Raw genomic sequence first — 18,680 nt, forward strand, 5'->3', positions numbered from 1 at the left:
ATAGTGACCAGAGGCTCAGATCCATCAGGGAGGAAGATCAGGATCATCCCACCAGGTATACCACTTAGACTAGCAGAGATACTTTTCAAGGGTGAGGTGAACTGAGAATAGATAGTTGAGAAGGAAAATGCTGGGAATCAGCCTTGAGACCACCTGCAGTAGCAGAAGCTCTAATTAATTCCACTGACCCCCCTCATAAGTTTTCTCCCCTAAAAACATGCCATAGGAACAATGGAGGAGCTATTCTCAGAATTTACACAAAGTCCATCCAAATGGCCCAAGGTGTGGACTGTGGTGAATGGTGTGCTGTGTCATCAAGATCCTCCTTCAGGGTTAAGTAATTATTCTTCCAGGTGTGGGGAGTATAGCTATCTCAGAGGCCTCAGCCTTCAGCCTTCTTTGAGAATCGCCTCAGCTAAAGTAAGCTGCCTCATCCCAGGTCACGCCCCTCAGATCTCTTCTTGTGGGAAAAATAAATGACTGACAATCCCCTGAATCCACCAATGAGTTTGTGCTGAGACATCACTTCTGGGCTGCTCCCAGTCACTGACTGAGCACAGCAGGGTACAGGTGCAGGCCAATTCCTTATCTTATTCATTCTTTAATAGCATCGAAATTATTGACCACTTTGCTTGCCTGCAGACACAATTTCTCTGCCTCCATAACACTGTAAGTGACCCTCAAAATCTCCAAAGATTCTTTAAGGTAAACACATCACAGAGTGGAATTCCACTCCAAGAGTGATGGTTCCTAGGTTCAGTTCTTTGAAGAAGTTAAACTTTCCTTAGGGGATACGTTGTAGGTTTTAAATCAAGCCAAACAAAGGTGAGTTCCTCCTTGGAGGAAATAAATCCGTCTCCCCACACAGCTGCCTACAAAGAGGCAACAATTGTGCTAGCTCCTTTGTACCCAAGGGACATGAATGATTTGGAGAATAGAAAACAGAACAGTTTAATGAGAAGCTCTAAGAATTCAACCCCAGAGGCTCTGGAAACATTAAGCATTGTCCCTCACCTATAATTCTCTGATCCCAGACTAAGAAAAACCCAATTGGTATTCCCAGAGACAGACCACGAAGAGAAAGAGCTTCAGTGATACAATCAGAGACAGTCAATGAGTCCTGGTCAGGATTGGGGTATAACATGAAAATTATTGACCAGAAAGAGACCAGAAAGTGGGTACTGAGTCTCACCTTCATGGTGATGAGGCTGGGACTGTCCTGTATTTATTTAGTTTATGAAGGTGAAGCCCTTGTATGTAGAAGGCACCTTAGTTTCCACTGCTGCCAGTCTTTTCAGCTCTCTTATGTTTCATTCTTTGTCTTTCTGGAATCTGGATTCTCTCTCCAAGAAGAGTTAGAAATGGCCATTTCTTCAATGTGTTATTTTCCAAAGATCCTGCATCTCAGTGGCTTTATACATTTTATCTTATATTTCTTACTAAACGCCACTTCACTCTCAACCACTAATTGTAAATTCCTGATAATTTCTTACATTCAACAATTTATTTATTAACTATTCAAGGAGCATCTATTATTTACAAGGTATTGTGTATTCAGACCTTAGATTGGATTTTTCCATATATTTCCTAACTATTTTTACTGTGGATGAAAAGCTATTGCTTTCTAAGTATTTGTTTAATATCTAGCTGACTTACTGATAGCAATTAATAGTTTTTTTTTTTTTTTATGTTATTCTCCTTAGTGTCCACAATATCCTCTATGACTAATATAATTATTTCCTCCATTTCTGTACTCAGGTCCATTTTCTTTTCTTATCTTACCAACCCCTTTAAAATGTTCAGGAGAATATTGTAGGATTGACGTGGGAGTCAGTTGCTTGATCTGTTCATGAATTTAACACAAATATTTTAGTGTTTTAATTTAGAGTATTCTGTTGTTTATAGTTTCAAAACAGGGATTCTTTATTGGGTTAAGAAAGTGTCTTTAATTTTCTTGTTTACCTAGAGGCTCTTTCTTGGCTGCTAACCATGAAAATGGCTGTTAAATTTTATCAAATGCATTTTCTGTTGTGATTCTGGTTATGATTTCTCTTTACTGACATATTTTTGTGATAAATTATATTGACAAACATTCTAGTATTAAAACAGATTCCCATTACTGGAATAGATGCTACTTGTTCATGATGTATGATGTTAAAATAGATACGAATGCATTTTACTATTAAATTTTGTATTTATATTCAGGCATGTGATGAGCCTGATGATTTTCTTTTTGTGATATAGTTGACCACGTGGTCTCCATTCCTATGATGCATCTAACATTCATATTTGTTGAGCATCTACTATATATCTGACACATAGTAAGTTCCTGAAGAGACAACGGTGAGCAAACCAAGTCACAATCTATGACCCACAAATAAATGTAAAATTACCAACATGAAAGGTACATCTAGGAGCAGTTCTGGATGCTCTACTTATGGACCTCACAAGCTCTGTCCTTCCTGGTTCTCGTTCTCTGCTCTCCATTTCCCTGGACTCTCAAATTCCTTCCATTATCAAACTCACCACCCTTAGGGCAACTGAGCTTCTGTCCTCTTACTTAGTCTACAATGCTCGTTTTTTCCTTACTTCCTCTGACTGACAATTACTCATCCTTCCTCTCTCAGCTCAAATAATCCTATTTCAGAGAAGACTTTCCTACTCACTTCCCCATACTAAATTGTGTCCTCAATTATTTCTTTTTAATTAATTAACATTCTTTATGCATGAAAAAGGAGTGCTAGTGTCACAGTGGTTAAAGCACTTAGCTACTAAGCAAAAGGTTGATGGTTCAAATCCACTATCTGCTCCACTATCAAATCCACGGGAGAAGGATGTGGCAGTCTGGTTCTGTAAAGATTACAGCCTTGGAAACCTTATGAGGCAATTCTACTCTGTCCTATAGAGTCACTAGAAGTTGGAGTCAACTTGATGGCAATGGGTTTTATTTTTGCATGAATAATACTGGCCCTTTTTACTGTCACAAAGAATGTAAACATTTATTTTCAAATCTCAAGTACGAATTCTAATTTTCTTTAGTATGATTTGCTCTACAGAAGTTTTTAAAAAATATTTTAATCAAATTTATTCATCATATTCTTTGTAATTAACTACACTAATTTTTTTTAGTTGTACTTTAGATGAAGGTTTACAGAACAAACCAGCTTCTCATTAAACAGTCCGCACACATACTGTTTCATGACATTGATCAACAACCCCACGATATATCAACACCCACCCTTCTCAAACTTGGGCCCCCCACTACCAGCTTTTCTGTCCCCTCCCACCTTGCAGTCCTCGTCCCTGGGCTGGCGTGCCCCCTCAGTCTTGCCTTGTTCCATGAGCTTGCCCAATCCCTGGCTGAAGGGTGAACCCCAGGTGTGACCTCAACACTGAGCGGAAAGGGTGTCCGGCGGGGGTGGGCACACTCTCATGGTTCCTCCAGCTTCCGTCAGTCCAGCAAGCCTGGTCCTTTCTTTTGAGTCATAACTCTGCCCCACATTTTTCTCCAGCTCTGCCAGGGACCCTCTACTGTGATCCCTGCCAGGGCAGTCAGTAACTCCACTAATTTTGATACCACACATTCTCACTCAAGAGCATGTGCACATGAGTACACACTCACTCATGCCTTATATTTTACCGTAACGGTTGTGTGTGTTCATTTCCTCCCCTTTTCTACATAGTCTACATGCCCTTTCCACCTCTTGGAAGAATCCATCTGGCTGGAGGTCTCTGAAAGGGGAAGCCATAGGAATCTTCACTAATTAGAAGTGCTGCATGGAGGTCAAAAGAGGTAACAGGCCTATTTTATTTACAATGATTAGATTCCATCCTGGATGGCAGGCCACACATCATGGAGATATTGATAAATGATAGCCATGTAAGACAGATTTATTGTGATGATAAAAACAGAAGTTCACAATTATCCGGTGCCCACTGTGTGACACAGGCCCCACACTAGAAAATGTACATGCATTATCTCAGATAATTCACTCATCAATCTCATTGTGAAAGGAAATATTTACTACTCCCATTGCAAAGGTGAGGTATCTGCAGCTAAAAAGATTAAGGAACTTTCTTAAGGTCACATAGGTAGTAACTTGGTGGAGCCAAAATTTATCCAGGCAGTATGATTCAGATAACCATTTTAAAAATCACAGCTCTATCCTGTACCTTGGGGGAGTTATATAATCAAAATACTTGTCATAGAGCAAACAGATAATAATAATTATAATATTTTGAGATCCTATTGTGCACAAAGGGATTTCTAAACCTTACAAAGAAGGTAATAGTAATAAACTTATTTTTAAAAAGAAAAAAGTAAGGCACTATAAGTTTAATGGTCACATCTATACAAAGTGTCAGTTCACAGAATAAGGGATGTATTGTTAACTCAGATGACCATTCATTACTATTACAGAACTATTAGACTGAAGGAAGTATGGGAATCATAAAGGAAAAAACACTAAGTATCTCCAATTAGTTTGGAAAGGTCATATCAAAGAAAACATTGTTTTAAGTGCATTGATTCAAATAGAAAAGTTAGAATCACAGAAGAGAAAATAGTGTAATTTCTGCTAAATGAAAGAAAGTCTGAATGACCATGTACACTTAAAGTGGAAAAGGGCTACTCACGACAAAGAGAGTCACTGTCATTGGAAGGACTCAATAGAGGTGGTATTGTAAAGTGGTATTGTAAAGGTGATGACTAATTGAGATGCCAGTTGGCTATTCGTTGAACGTTACTCGTGCATTCTCCTCTAGCAGACACATCAGCTGCATGGAAGAGGGAAACCAAACAAAAGTTTCACAATTCCCCCTGCTAGGCCTCTCAGAGGATCCTGAACTTCAGCCCCTCTTCTTTGCACTCTTCCTGTCCATGTACCTGGTCACTGTGCTTGGGAACCTGCTTATCATCCCTGCCATCAGATTTGACCCCACCTCCACACCCCCATGTACTTCTTCCTCTCCAACCTGTCCTTTGTTGACATCTGTTTCATCACCACCACGGTCCCAAAGATGCTGGTGAACATCCAGACACAGAGCAAAGACATCTCCTACATAGGATGCCTCACTCAGGTGTATTTCTTTATGATTTTTGCTGGACTGCGCAATTTCCTCCTGTCCATGATGGCCTATGCCTGGTTTGTGGCCATCTGTCACCCCCTGCACCACACAGTCATCATGAACCTCCGACTCTGTGTCTTCTTGGTTCTGATGTCTTGGATCATCATTTTCTGGGTCTCTCTGCTTCATATTCTACTGATAACACAGCTGAACATCTGTATTAAAAAAAAAGGATGAGGAGGCGGGGCCAAGATGGCTGACTAGGTAGACGCTACCTCGGATCCCTCTTGCAACAAAGACTCGGAAAAACAAGTGAATCGATCACATACATAACAATCTACGAACTCTGAACAACAAACACAGATTTAAAGAGTTGACCTGAATGACAGAGACAGAGAATGAACAAATACGGGGAAGCAGCGACTGTTTTCGGAGCCTGGAGCCAGCGTCCCAGTCAGGTAACCTTCGCGCCGGGCTTAGGACTGGGCCCAGGAGAGCTGAACACAAAATCTTGTGACTACGCAAACAAGGGGCGCAGCCCTATGCCCCTGAACTGACCCCTAGAGGGGGCCCAGCCAGTCCGCGGGGGCGGCGCGGTGATGCAGCTGGCGGGACGAGAAGTCCCCGGGAGGCAGTGACTGGTTTTGGAGCCAGGAGTGCAGCTTCCCAGCCAGGGAACCTTGGCGCTGGGCTTTGGACTGGGTGCAGGGGAGCTGGACACGCCATCCGCTCACGGCACAAACACGGGGCACAGCCCTACTCCCCTAACTAACCCCGGGAGGGGGCCCAGCTGGTGTGTGGGGTGGCGCGGCGACACGGCTGGCGGGACGAGAAGTCCCCGGGAGGCAGTGACTGGTTTTGGAGCCAGGAGTGCAGAGTCCCAGCCAGGGAACCTTGACGCTGGGCTTTGGATTGGCAGCGGAGGATCTGACCGTGGCTTTAGCGGGCCAGACCCTCAGGGGCAATCTCCACACAGGCAGCACACATAGGCTACAGATAAAATAGTCATCCCAAGCAAGATAAGCAACTTTGGCTATATTCCGGGGTGCTACTCTCCTGTTTTTCTGAACCCCCCCTCCCCTTCCCAGGCGGCTTCATTAACATTGGAATTTCCTGAGCCAGAGGGAGAATGGCTCCGGCTCCGCTGCGGCTTTGTTTTTCCCTTTTTTTTTGGTCTTTTCCTAACCCATTCTTCCGGCCTGAGAGAAGCAACCACAAAAAATCCAGAGACCAAAAATCCCTCCCTAATTGGACTAAAAATACAGAACCAGCTCCAGCCAAGCATATATGATCCAAATCTCGGGCTTTCATCCTTACAGGGAACAAGGTGGTGGTTATAATCCAAAGGCACTTCTGATACGGATCTGACTGCATTTTTTTTTTAGCAGATTTACTGGAAAAACAAGTTTCCCGGGTCTGATATATCTGCTTTTTCAACAGAGCCCTAACTGAACCACAACAGGGAACTGAGGGCTGAAACTCCCCCCTAGCCTCTTGCCTTAGGGGCCTAAGGAGGGTGACACCTACCAATCAGTAGAGGTACTTGCATTGGAGGCCTAAGGTACAGCTGCAGTGCCCTCCCACAAAGGTGCTATAGGAATAGAGGCACACCTACCTCACTGACACTTGGGGGAAGCCTGTCAGCATCCTGCCCCCCCGGAGGGTGAACCTCAGCTGCTAATAGAATCTGGTGCACACAACTATCACCACTACTTCTCGAGGTGGATAGGTGTTACGGTGCACACACACTTTATGACCCCAAATCAGATTCTACTCAAGAACAGTGAATAGACTCAGGCAAATATATCTGGCAACAGCCCAAACCAGCTGGTAATAGGTCATAAGTAAGTCAAGGCCTCAACAAACAAGACAGCACAATCTAGTAGCCCATCCAAGTATACTGAAAGAAAACAAAACAAGATAAGACTCAGTGAGCAATTATAGAATAAACCACTACTATATCTTTTTTTTTTTTTTTTTTGGCTCGGAGACAGCAGTCGATATCAAACCACCTAAAGCAGACCATGATAGCTTCTACAGCCCCCCAAACAAAAGAATCAAAATCTTTCCCAAATGAAGATACAATCCTGGTATTATCAGATACAGAATATAAAAAACTAATTTACAGAATGCTTCAAGACATCAGGGATGACCTTAGAAATGAAATAAGGCAAACTGCAGAAAAAGCCAAGGAACACACTGATAAAACTGTTGAAGAACTCAAAAAGATTATTCAAGAACATAGTTGAAAAATTAATAAGTTGCAAGAATCCACAGAGAGACAGCATGCAGAAATCCAAAAGATTAACAATAAAATTATAGAATTAGACAACACAACAGGAAGTCAGAGGAGCAGACTCGAGCAATTAGAATGCAGACTGGGAAATCTGGAGGACCAGGGAATTAACACCAACATAGCTGGAAAAAAATCAGATAAAAGAATTAAAAAAAATGAAGAAACCCTAAGAATCATGTGGGACTCTATCAAGAAGAATAACTTGCGTGTGATTGGAGTCCCAGAACAGGGAGGGAGGACAGAAAACACAGAGCAAATAGTTGAAGATCTCCTGACAGAAATCTTCCCTGACCTCATGAAAGACGAAAGGATATCTATCCAAGATGCTCATCGAACCCCATTTAAGATTGATCCAAAAAGAAAAGCAGCAAGACATATTATCATCAAACTTGCCAAAACCAAAGATAAAGAGAAAATTTTAAAGGCAGCCAGGGTGAAAAGAAAGGTCTCCTTCAAGGGAGAATCAATAAGAATAAGTTCAGACAACTCAGCAGAAACCATGCAGGGGAGAAGGCAATGGGATGACATATACAGAGCACTGAAGGAGAAAAACTGCCAGCCAAGGATCATATATCCAGCAAAACTCTCTCTGAAATATGAAGGCGAAATTAAGATATTTACAGATAAACACAAGCTTAGGGAATTTGCAAAAACCAAACCAAAGCTACAAGAAATACTAAAGGAAATTGTTTGGTCAGAAAACCAATAATATCAGATACCAGCACAACACAAGGTCACAAAACAGAACATCCTGATATCAACTCAAATAGGGAAATCACAAAAACCAATTAAGATTAATTAAAAAAAAATGCTCATAACAGGGAATCATTGAAGTCAATATGTAAAAGATCACAATAATCAAAAAGAGGGACTAAATACAGGTGGCTTAGAACTGCCATATGGAGAGTGATACAAGGCAATATAGGACAATACAAGTTAGGTTTTTACTTAGAAAAATAGGGGTAAATATTAAGGTAACCACAAAGAGGTATAACAACTCCATAACTCAAAATAAAAGCCAAGAAAAATGTAACGACTCAACAAACATAAAGTCAAAGACTATGAAAATGAGGATCTCACAATTTACAAAGAAAAACGTCTCAGCACAAAAAAGTAAGTGGAAAAATGAAATTGTCAACAACACACATAAAAAGGCATCAAAATGAAAACACTAAACACTTATTTATCTATAATTCCACTGAATGTAAATGGACTAAATACACCAATAAAGAGACAGACAGTCTCGGACTGGATAAAGAAATATGATCCATCTATATGCTGCCTACAAGAGACACACCTTAGACTTAGAGACACAAACTAAAACTCAAAGGATGGAAAAAAATATATCAAGCAAACAATAAGCAAAAAAGAAGAGGAGTAGCAATATTAATTTCTGACAAAATAGACTTTAAACTTAAATCCACCACAAAGGATAAAGAAGGACACTACATAATGATAAAAGGGACAACTGATCAGGAACGTATAACCATATTAAATATTTATGCACCCAATGACAGGGCTGCAAGATACATAAATCAAATTTTAACAGAACTGAAAAGTGAGATAGACACCTCCACAATTATAGTAGGAGACTTCAACACACCACTTTTGGAGAAGGACAGGACATCCAGTAAGAAGCTCAATAGAGACACGGAAGACCTACTTACAACAATCAACCAACTTGACCTCATTGACTTATACAGAACTCTCCACTCAACTGCTGCAAAATATACTTTTTTTTCTAGTGCACATGGAACATTCTCTAGAATAGACCACATATTAGGTCATAAAACAAACCTTTGCAGAATCCAAAACATCGAAATATTACAAAGCATCTTCTGAGACCACAAGGCAATAAAACTAGAAATCAATAACAGAAAAACTAGGGAAAAGAAATCAAATACTTGGAAACTCAACAATACCCTCCTGAAAAAAGACTGGGTTATAGAAGACATCTAGGAGAGAATAAGGAAATTCATAGAATGCAACGAGAATAAAAATACTTCCTATCAAAACGTCTGGAACACAGCAAAAGCAGTGCTCAGAGGCCAATTTATATCGATAAATGCACACATACAAAAAGAAGAAAGAGCCAAAATCAGAGAACTGTCCCTACAACTTGAACAAATAGAAAGTGAGCAACAAAAGAATCCATCAGGCACCAGAAGAAAACAAATAATAAAAATTAGAGCTGAACTAAATGAATTAGAGAACAGAAAAACAATTGAAAGAATTAACAAAGCCAAAAGCTGGTTCTTTGAAAAAATTAACAAAATTGATAAACCATTGGCTAGACTGACTAAAGAAATACAGGAAAGGAAACAAATAACCTGAATAAGAAACGAGAAGGGCCACATCACAACAGACCCAACTGAAATTAAAAGAATCATATCAGATTATTATGAAAAATTGTACTCTAACAAACTTGCAAACCTAGAAGAAATGGATGAATTCCTGGAAAAACACTACCTACCTACACTAACACATTCAGAAGTAGAACAACTAAATAGACCCATAACAAAAAAAGAGATTGAAACGGTAATCAAAAACTCCCAACCAAAAAAAGCCCTGGCCCGGACGGCTTCACTGCAGAGTTCTACCAAACTTTCAGAGAAGAGTTAACACCACTACTACTAAAGGTACTTCAAAGCATAGAAAATGACGGAATACTACCCAACTCATTCTATGAAGCCACCATCTCCCTGATACCAAAACCAGGTAAAGACATTACAAAAAAAGAAAATTACAGACCTATATCCCTCATGAACATAGATGCAAAAATCCTCAACAAAATTCTAGCCAATAGAATTCAACAACATATCAAAAAAATAATTCACCACGAACAAGTGGGATTTATACCAGGTATGCAAGGCTGGTTTAATATTAGAAAAACCATTAATGTAATCCACCATATAAATAAAACAAAAGACTAAAACCACATGATCTTATCAATTGATGCAGAAAAGGCATTTGACAAAGTCCAACACCCATTCATGATAAAAACTCTTACCAAAATAGGAATTGAAGGAAAATTCCTCAACATAATAAAGGGCATCTATGCAAAGCCAACAGCCAACATCACTCTAAATGGAGAGAGCCTGAAAGCATTTCCCTTGAGAACGGGAACCAGACAAGGATGCCCTTTATCACCGCTCTTATTCAACATTGTGCTAGAAGTCCTAGCCAGAGCAATTAGGCTAGACAAAGAAATAAAAGGCATCCGGATTGGCAAAGAGGAAGTAAAATTATCTCTATTTGCAGATGACATGATCTTATACACAGAGAACCCCAACGAATCCTCCAGAAAACTAGTGAAACTAATAGAAGAGTTTGGTAGAGTCTCAGGTTATAAGATAAACATACAAAAATCACTTGGATTCCTCTACATCAACAAAAAGAACACTGAAGAGGAAATCAGCAAATCAATACCATTTATAGTAGCCCCCAAGAAGATAAAATACTTAGGAATAAATCTTACCAAGGATGTAAAAGACCTATACAAAGAAAACTACAAAGCTCTACTACAAGAAATTCAAAAGGACTTATTAAGTGGAAAAACATACCTTGCTCATGGATAGGAAGACTTAACATAGTAAAAATGTCTATTCTACCAAAAGCCATCTATACATACAATGCACTTCCGATCCAAATTCCAATGTCATTTTTTAAGGTGATAGAGAAACAAATCACCAACTTCATATGGAAGGGAAAGAAGCCTCGGATAAGCAAAGCATTATTGAAAAAGAAGAAGAAAGTGGGAGGCCTCACTACCTGATTTCAGAACCTATTATACAGCCACAGTAGTCAAAACAGCCTGGTACTGGTACAACAACAGGCACATAGACCAGTGGAACAGAATTGAGAACCCAGATATAAATCCATCCTCATGAGCAGCTGATATTTGACAAAGGCCCAGTGTCAGTTAATTGGAGAAAAGATAGTCTTTTTAACAAATGGTGCTGGCATAACTGGATATCCATTTGCAAAAAAATGAAACAGGACCCATACCTCACACCATGCACAAAAACTAACTCCAAGTGGATCAAAGACCTAAACATAAAGACTAAAACAATAAAGATCATGGAAGAAAAAATAGGACAACCTTAGGAGCCCTAATACAAGGTATAAACAGAATACAAAACATTACTAAAAATGACAAAGAGAAACCAGATAACTGGGAGCTCCTAAAAATCAAACACCTATGCTCATCTAAAGACTTCACCAAAAGAGTAAAAAGACCACCTACAGACTGGGAAAGAATTTTTAGCTATGACATCTCCGACCAGCGCCTGATCTCTAAAATCTATATGATTCTGTCAAAACTCAACCACAAAAAGACAAACAACCCAATCAAGAAGTGGGCAAAGGATATGAACACGCACTTCACTAAAGAAGATATTCAGGCAGCTAACAGATACATGAGAAAATGCTCTCGATCATTAGCCATTAGAGAAATGCAAATTAAAACTACGATGAGATTTCATCTCACACCAGCAAGGCTGGCATTAATCCAAAAATCACAAAATAATAAATGTTGGAGAGGCTGCGGAGAGATTGAAACTCTTATACACTGCTGGTGGGAATGTAAAATGGTACAACCACTTTGGAAATCTATCTGGCGTTTTCTTAAACAGTTAGAAATAGAACTACCATACAACCCAGAAATCCCACTCCTTGGAATATACCCTAGAGAAATAAGAGCCTTCACACAAACAGATATATGCACACCCATGTTTATTGCAGCTCTGTTTACAATAGCAAAAAGCTGGAAGCAACCAAGGTGCCCATCAACGGATGAATGGTTAAATAAATTGTGGTATATTCACACAATAGAAAACTACGCATCGATAAAGAACAGTGAGGAATCTGTGAAACATTTCATAACATGGAGGAACCTGGAAGGCATTATGCTGAGCGAAATTAGTCAGAGGCAAAAGGACAAATATTGTATAAGACCACTATTATAAGATCTTGAGAAATAGTTTAAACTGAGAAGAACACATACTTTTTTGGTTACGAGGAGGGGGAGGGAGGGAGGGTGGGAGAGGGTTTTTTACTGATTAGTTAGTAGATAAGAACTACTTTAGGTGAAGGGAAGGACAATACTCAATACACAGAAGGTCAGCTCAAATGGACTGGACCAAAAGCAAAGAAGGTTCCGGGATAAACTGAATGCTTCAAAGGTCAGCGAAGCAAGGGCGGGGGTTTGGGGACTATGGCTTAAGGGGACTTCTAAGTCAATTGGCAAAATAATACTATTATGAAAACATTCTGCATCCTACTTTGAAATGTGGTGTCTGGGGTCTTAAATGCTAACAAGCGGCCATCTAAGATGCATCAATTGGTCTCAACCCACCTGGATCAAAGGAGAATGAAGAACACCAAGGTCACACAACAACTATGAGCCCAAGAGACGGAAAGGGCCACATGAACCAGAGACTTACATCATTCTGAGACCAGAAGAACAAGATGGTGTCCGGCCGCAACTGATGACTGCCCTGACAGGGAGCACAGCAGAGGACCCCTGAGGGAGCAGGAGATCAGTGGGATGCAGACCCCAAATTCTCATAAAAAGACCAGACTTAATGGTCTGACTGAGACTAGAGGAATCCCGGTGGTCATGGTCCCCAAACCTTCTGTTGGCCCAGGACAGGAACCATTCCCGAAGACAACTCATCAGACATGGAAGGGACTGGACAATGGGTTGGAGAGAGATGTTGATGAAGAGTGAGCTACTTGTATCAGGTGGACACTTGAGACTGTGTTGGCATCTCCTGTCTGGAGGGGAGATGGGAGGGTAGAGAGTGTTAGAAACTGGCAAAATTGTCATGAAAGGAGAGACCGGAAGGGCTGACTCATTAGGGGGAGAGTAAGTGGGAATATGGAGTAAGGTGTATATAAGCTTATACGTCACAGACTGACTTGATTTGTAAACGTTCACTTAAAGCTCAATAAAAATTATTAAAAAAAAATAATAAACTTCTGTATAGGCACTGAAATTCCACATTTCTTCTGTGAACTGGCTCAGATTATCAACGTGGCCTGCTCTGATACCCTCATCAATAACATCTTCTTGTATGTGGCGACTGCCCTTCTGGGTGTGTTTCCTTTCATGGGGATCCTCTTCTCTTACTCTCAGATTGTCTCCTTCTTAATGAGGATGTCCTCTGCTGGGGGCAAATATAAGGGATTTTCCACCTGTGGGTCTTACCTCTCTGTTGTCTCCTTGTTCTTTGGGTCAAGTCTTGGGGTATACCTTAGTTCTTCTGTGACCCATTCTTCCCAGAAAAGCTCAGTTGCCACGGTGATGTACACTGTGGTCACTCCCATGTTGAACCCCTTCATCTACAGTCTAAGGAATAAGGATATGAAGGGGGCCCTCGGAAGGCTTCTCAGTAAAGCAGTCTCTTGTCAGTGATAGGACACAGGCCTTTGGGATAATCAGACTTTGTTAGCTCCAAAATAAATGTCATTAATTAAATATTCTGATTGTTTTTTTTCTCCCCTCAAAGACATGCTTCATTTCTATCATTCCCAAAACACCCATGACTTTGATCTCTACTTGTTTTTGCTCAACTCCTATTTTGGTAATTCCTTTTGATTTCTCTTCCCTATGTGTTGTCTAAAAGTTTTTGTCTTTGGTCAGCTTTCTTATAGCCATTCCTGGAATTCACAACCTTACATTTGAAGCATTGATTATGTCAAGGGCTGACGTGGTTTCTCGAAAAATTAACCTCTCAACATTGATGCTCTTCCCCTTAATTTGGTTATGTATATGTTTTTCTCTCAGTGAAACAGATTTAAAATTATACAATAGTCATAACCAAGTGCTTGCCACATCACTGAAATTTGCTCTGGCCTTCTCCTATGGTAGACACACCAGCTACATGCTGAACGCCTTCACCTACAACATTTTTGAGTTATATTCTCACAATTACCACAGTTTTCAGAGGAAAAGATTAAGATTGGAATGTATTCAAACCCAATAAACTGATGTTGAGCCCTCTTTCTAACTTTGCTATCCTTTTTTTCATAAGCACAGTGATGTGATTTTCAGCTTCAAGGGTGACAATCGAGATTCGAAAGCCGGTTTGTTCAGATAATTCATAGTAATATTCTACCTACGATAACTCTTATATGTTGCTTTATTCTTTTGGTCCTTTCCTTCCTTCATTTCTGTCCTTATTTCCTTTTATTCTTCCTTCCTTCTTGACTTTATTTTCTGTCATTGTGGTTTTAAATCCCCAGGATCCTAAAACATGTAATAATGAGTACAATAGAATAAGAGTTGTTATTTATGTGGTATAATTTTTTTTTTCTGGGACTGTCTAGAGGTGTCATCAAGAATGATAGTTACAGAAAAGAAAAAAAAAACAAGATAGTTACACACCTGTGAAATAGTCTTTTTAATAAATGGTGCTGAGATAACTGAATTTCCACATACGAAAATAGAAAGCTGAATCTAAACCTCACTCCATGTATAAAAATTAACTCAAAATGGACAAAGGACCCAAATGTAAGAACTAAAACCATGGAACTTGTAGAAGAAAACATAGGGGTAAGCCTTTGGAATATAATATTTAACAATGAATTCTGAGATATGACACCAAAAGCATGAGCAAAAATGATAAGGCAGGTAAATGGAACTTAATCAAAGTTAAAAGTTTTGTGTATCAAGGGATATTATGAAGAAAGTGAAAAGACACCAATAAGCACATGAAAAGATGCTCACCCTCATTTTAAAAAAAACAAACAAACAAAACATTGCCATCAAGTTGTTTCCGACTCATAGCAACCCTACAAGACAAGGTGGAACTGCCCCAGAGTTTCCAGGGATGGTGGACTCAAACTACTGATTTTCCAGTTTGCAGCCTGGGCTCTTGACTACTGCACCGCCAGGGCTCCATAAGTGTTCCAGGGAGCAGCTGGTGGATTCGAATTGCTGACCTTTTTGTTAGCAGCTGTAGCTCTTAACCGCTACGCCACCTGGGTTCCCAACCTCATTAGTCAGTAGGAAATGCAAATCAAAACCACAATATGATACCACTTCACCTCACCCACTATGATGTCTATTATCAGAAAAACAGAAACTAATAACAGCTGGTGAGGATGTAGAGAAATCAGTACTCTTGTTCATTGCTGGTGGGAATGTAAATGGTGCAGCCACTGAGGACAGCAGTTTTGTTCTTCCTCAAAAAGATAAACATAGAATGAATATATGACCAGAAATTCCACACCAGGGTATTTACCCAAAGAACTGAAACCAGGGACTCAAACAGGTACTTGTACACCAATGTCCACTGCAGCATCATTCACAATAACCAAAAGGTGGAAACAGCCAAACGTCCATCAACTGATGAACAGAAAAACAAATGGGGTAAATACATATAGTGAAATGTTATTCCACCATAAAAAGGAATTAAGTTCTAATACATGCTATGACATGAATGAATCTTGAAAACACTATGTTCAGTGAAATAAGCCAGACACAAAATGACGTATATTATATGATGCCATTTATATGAAATATCTAGAATAGACAAGTGCATAGAGACAGAAAGTAGACTAGAGGTTACCAGGAGGTTGAGGGGAGTAGGAAATGGGGAGTTATTGCTTAATGGGTACAGAGTTTCTGTTTGGGGTGATGAAAATTTTTGGAAACAAACAGTGGTGATGTTTGTGATTAATGTCACTGGATTGTACACTTGGAAAGGGTTAAAATGGCAAATTTTATGTCTGTATTTACCACCACAGTAATTTTTTTTTATGTCTGTATTTACCACCACAGTAATAAGTCACTAGCAAATATCTATTCAGATTTTCACACGTGAGACATACCCCCTTCCGGGTCATTCACTGAGGCCCCCAAATTCTGTCTGTTCAGCTCTGCCTTTCTTTTCTCCCTGTATGAAAACAATCAAATCCTTATGAGATTCTATATGAGGAAGGAAGAGGTCTCCAAATAGACTAGAATTATTTTATCTCTTGCAGGCATGTTCTTTAAGCCTCTGACTGTGCTTTTAGAAGCATGGTAGGTTCAGGGATGCCAGCATTCTGTCAGTGGCCAGCACTAGAGTGTACAAGTTCTTTCTTAAGCAGAATCAGGAAATGCCTCCACCAACTTCCATGTGATTTAATAGTCTTTTTACTTGAAATTTGATAACAGCATCTTTGTTCTTTTCCTACCCACTTGGATGGTAGACATTTGAAAAACTGTCTCCTTGATATATAATTGGCTGACCTACTGATATTTTTTTTATTGTACTTTGGCATGTCACTCTTTCATTTAAATAAGGTTTTCAGGACTGATGACAACATTCAGGATACTAAGACAGGGGAAACAGGAGATGAGAACCCTGTTTTTTTTCTAAAAGAGACACCGTAGATAGATACCCAAGATTAGGTAAATAATTAAACCCACAAGAGCCATGGTGTGTGTGTCTGTGTGTGTCTTGCTTCAATCTTGGAAATTTTTGTGTCCCAGGATAGTTCACCCAGAAATTTTCAAACATGGTAGTATCTTTAATTTTTGGATCTAACTCTCAGTTTATTGCATTACTAATGTTATGTTAACTGAGTTGATGTACTTGTAATGTCACTTTTCTATCATGATTAGTCTTTTCAAGTGTGTGCCTGTTACACCAGTTGTGTCATTTGGGAAGGAGATGCTATGATGGAGTTAAGAGTGTAAGAGGATTATCGGTTTTATGGGGGGTGGTGCCTGTGTAAAATAAAAAGGAAAAGAAGCCGGATTGACCAGGGAAAGCCTTATGACACCTCTGAAAGGGAAGAGAGGAGAAGGCAGGATTAGGCACAGACCCTCAGATAGTGAGCCCTCTGGAGCAAGCACTTCCCTTTGGAGAAGTCTGCATTTGGTAGAAATCGCCAGGCCCTATTACCCTGGGAACAGCATAATCTTGAGAGCTGAGTCAAAACCTCAAAGTACGAACTAAGGCTGCCACCTAAGCAGACCTTTTGCAACTGAATCAAAACCAAACCAAACCCCTTGCCTTTGAGTCGATTCTGACTCAGAGCGACCCCTTAGAATTCTTTCTTAAAGAAAGAGCCAGATGTCACACCTTCTTGGCTGCCACATTTTAGTGTCTAATCTCGAAGAATGATCAATGTTAGAACAACTTCTATCGACTTAGTATTAGTTTCTTAAAATTATGACTAACACCAAACACCAGCTTTAAAGAAAACTTTAGAATTTGTTTACTATCTTCCTTTATTTTTGGTTCATTCTACATATTATTGAGTCAGTTTTAGCACTCTACTTATTTCCATGAGATATTCAAATTTTCAATAGCTTACTACTTAATTTTCTTTTGATACTTAAAAAAAAAATTCCCCTTCCTCTGCTATTATTGTTAGTTTATATATTTAGGTATTCTTTTTTTTTTTTTTTTCTTGATAGCACTTGCCTGAGGTTTGAGTATTTTCCCCAGGAATTAGCCCTCAACAGTTTGTATATTTTTACAAGCAGCTTTATTCTTTTCTTCACTCTTCTTAAGTTTACTTTGTAGTTCTTTATATCTCTTTTATAAAGGTTTAACTTATAAAACATTTTTTTGTTTATTTACTTCTAATGATAATGGATTATATATTTTCTAATTTCTTGTACCTAAAATAGATATTTGATTTTAGAATATAGGGAAAATGAAAATTAATTATGATAAATCCCGTTACCTCTAAACATGCAACAATTAGCATTTGGGTATTTTCCTTCTATGTCTATGTTTAATTTCAAAAAAGGTTTTGTATTCTTATTTTATTATTCCAAATGAGAAAAAGATTGTGCTACGGGCACTTATACCAGTAGAACATGATCCAGTACTTCTAGCTCTCCTGATGTAGTTTCATATTTTTTAAGTAACTACTTTTATTATAGATGACATAAAATTTTTTCTCCTGGGTATTTTAAGTTTGGGATAATTTTAATTTTGGAGTATTTTTATTAAATGTATCAGAAAGTATTTTATAAATATGCCTACCCTCACCTCCTACAAACAACCAATATTAACATTTAAGTATTTTTACTTCCAATCATTATTCTGACTTGACTATTTACGAAAATTACATTCATAGTGTGTGTAAGTATAGGGTGTACATACTATATATTCTTTTGTTTATAAGCATTAACACTTTAGAAGTAAAGCTAAAGTCCCCTTTGACTCACAGCTCTACTCACCGTCGCCTCACTATCTTTAAACTATTGTCATCATGATTTCACTGTGCTTCCTTCCAATCCACTCTTTATTTATTCACATATGTTTATATGCCTCACAAAAAATGCAGTGTATTTTTTTGTTAGTTT

General features: G+C 39.1%; 1 pseudogene; it reads left to right on the forward strand.

The window, feature by feature from the left end:
• Positions 1-4,109: 4,109 nt before the first annotated feature.
• Positions 4,110-13,940, forward strand: LOC100663904 (olfactory receptor 7D4-like; annotated as a pseudogene).
• The last annotated feature ends 4,740 nt before the right edge of the window (positions 13,941-18,680 follow it).

Source organism: Loxodonta africana, chromosome 3, assembly GCF_030014295.1.
Source record: "Loxodonta africana isolate mLoxAfr1 chromosome 3, mLoxAfr1.hap2, whole genome shotgun sequence".
NCBI lineage: Eukaryota > Metazoa > Chordata > Mammalia > Proboscidea > Elephantidae > Loxodonta > Loxodonta africana.